This window comes from Dromiciops gliroides, chromosome 3 (assembly GCF_019393635.1).
Source record: "Dromiciops gliroides isolate mDroGli1 chromosome 3, mDroGli1.pri, whole genome shotgun sequence".
Taxonomy (NCBI): Eukaryota; Metazoa; Chordata; class Mammalia; order Microbiotheria; family Microbiotheriidae; genus Dromiciops; species Dromiciops gliroides.
Genome location: NC_057863.1, coordinates 146,285,465 through 146,288,446, shown reverse-complemented (window position 1 = coordinate 146,288,446; position 2,982 = coordinate 146,285,465). Strand labels below are relative to the sequence as shown.

Genomic DNA, 2,982 nt, shown 5'->3' with positions numbered 1-2,982 from the left:
TTTCTGCATCAGTTATGCTGTGAAAAAAGAATCAGAACAAAATGGAAAAACCTCAAAAAATAAAAACAAACAAAAAAAGTAGACATAGCATGGTTCAATATGGATACAGATTCCAGAGTTCCTTGTCTCTGGATCTGGAGAGAATTTTCTAAAATGAGTCCTTTGGAATTATCTTGGACCTGACAAGAGTCAAGTCTATCACAGTTGATCAACACACAATGCTGTTGATACTGTGTACAGTGTTCTCCTAGTTCTACTCATCTCACTCATCATCAATTCATGTAAGAACTTCCAGGTTTCTCTGAAATCTGCCTGCTCATCATTTCTTACAGCATAATAGTATTCCATTATGTTCATATACCACAACTTGTTCAGCCATTTCCCAATTGATGGGCATCCCCTCAATTTCTAATTCCTTGCCACCACAAAAAGAGCAGCTATAAATATTTTTGTAAATGCAGATAATATTCCCTTTTTTATGATCTCTTTGGAAAAAAGACCTAATAGTGGTATTGCTGGGTCAAAGGGTATGCACAGCTTTATAGCCCTTTGGGCATAATTCCAAACTGCTCTCCAGAATGAATGGATCAGTTCACAGCTCCACCAATAATGCATTTGTGTTCCAATTTTTCCACAGCTTCTCAAACATTTATTATTTTCCTTTTTTGTCATATTGATCAATATGATGGGTGTGAGATGGTACCTCAGAGTTGTTTTAATTTACATTTCTCTAATCAATCGTCATTTTTTTCATATGGCAATAGATAGCTTTGATTTCTTCATCAGAAAACTGCCTGTTCATATCCTTTGACCATTTCTCAATTGGTAATGACTTGCATCCTTATAAATTTTATTTAGTTTCTGATATATTTTAGAAATGAGGCCTTTATCAGAAATATTGGATATAAAAATTGTTTCCCAGCTTTCTGCCTCATTTCTAATTTTGGATGCATTGCTTCTGTTTGTACAAAAGCTTTTTAATTTAATGTAATCAAAATCATCCATTTTGCATTTAAAAATATTCTCTATCTCTTGTTTGGTCATAAACGGTTCTCCTTTCCATAAACCTGAGAGGTGAAATGTTCCTTCCTCTCCTCATTAACCTACAGTAGCACCTTTTTATGTCTAAATCATCTACCCATTTTAATCTTATTTTAATATAAGGTGTAAGATGTTGGTCTATGCCTAGTTTCTGTCATACTATCTTCCAGTTCTCTCAGCAGTTTTTGTCAAATACTGAATTCCTATCCCAGAAGCTGGAGATTTTGGGTTTATCAAAGAGTACATTTAAAAAGTCATTTATTTCTGTGTCTCCGGTGCCTAACCTTTTCCGTTGATCCACCACTCTATTTCTTAGCCAGTAGCAAATAGTTTTGATGACTGCCTCTTTAGAGTAAAGCTTCAGATTTGGTACAGATAGCCCACCTTCCTGTGCATTTTTTTTTCATTAGTTACCTTGATATTCTTGACCTTTTGTTTTTCCAGATGAATTTTGTTATTATTTTTTCTAGCTCTATAAAATAATGTTTAGATAGTCTGATTGGTATGGCATTAAATAAGTAAATTAATTTGGGGAGAATTGTCATTTTTATTATATTTGCTTGGCCTATCCATGAGCAATTGATATTTTTCCAATTATTTAGATCTGATTTGATTTGTGTGAAAAGTGTTTTGTAATTGTGTTCATAGAGTTCCTGGGTTTGTCTTGGCAAGTAGAATCCCAAGTATTTTATATTGTTTAACATTACTTTATTTTTTTAACTTTATTTATATATTTTTATATTTATTTATTTTTATGAACAAGGCAATTTATTAGTGAATCCTGTGTGGTCTGTCCTAATGTTTCTTGTTGGCAGCAGCCACGTGTCCGGCGATTCTGTCCAGGTCTCTCTGTCCCTGAGGTGTCAGCTTCTGAGCCCCCATCCTGGTCCTTCTCCACTTGAGGCCTTCCAGGGCCTGCAGAACCCTCCAGGCCACACTCTTGGAACCTCTGCTGAAATAACTGGGCATGACCCCATTGCACTGGTGCCCGCCATAGATCTTGGTCATCGATCCCACCCCTGACCCACCTCGGAAGTACAAGTGGCAGGCGGTAGAGGCAACCGGGGTGTAGAACCAGTTCTCATCATAGGGCGCCAGCTCCTTATTTTTGGTCAGCTTGACCGTGTCTACCTATTGGGGACTTTCAGCTTCCCGGACTTTTATAGGAAGGTGGCCAGGGCCCGGACGAACTCCTGCTGGTTCACGTCCTTCACCGTGACTCTGGGCATCCTGCAGGCTCCCCGTGGCCAGCCAGGGGAAAGCAGTTAACATTACTTTAAATGGAATGTCTCTTTCTATCTCTTGCTGGTAGACTTTATTGGTCATGTTTAGATATGTTGATGATTTATGTATATTTATTTTATATCCTGCTACCTTGCTAAATTTGTTAATTGTTTCAAGTAATTTTTAGTTGATTATCCAGGATTCTCTAAGTATACCATCATATCATCTTCAAAGAGTGATAGTTTTGTTTCCTTCATGCCTATTCTAATTCCTTTAATTCCTTTTTCTTCTCTGATTGCTAAAGTTAACATTTCTAGTACAATATTAAATAATAGAGGTGACAATGGACATCCCTGTTTCACCCCTGATCTTATTGGGAAGGCCTCTAACTTATCTTCATTACATATAATTGCTGATGGTTTTAGGTAGATACTGCTAAACTATTTTAAGGAAAGCTCCACCTATTCCTATGTTCTCTAGTTTTTTTTATTAGGAATGGATGCTGTATTTAGTCAAAAGCTTTTTCTGCATCTATTGAGATAATTATATGATTTTGGTTAGTTTTCTTATTGATGGGCTTGATAGTTTTTCTAATGTTGAACCAGTCCTGCATTCCTGGTATAAATCCCACTTGGTATCATCCCAGTTAATACCCCCTGTAATATCCTTGCTAATATCTTATTTAAAATGTTTGCATCAATATTCATTAGGGAAATT

The 2,982-nt window shown here is 36.4% G+C and overlaps 1 pseudogene; it reads right to left on the bottom strand.

Moving 5' to 3' along the window:
- Positions 1-1,836: 1,836 nt before the first annotated feature.
- LOC122750174 lies at positions 1,837-2,270 on the bottom strand (annotated as a pseudogene).
- Between the last annotated feature and the right edge of the window lie 712 nt (positions 2,271-2,982).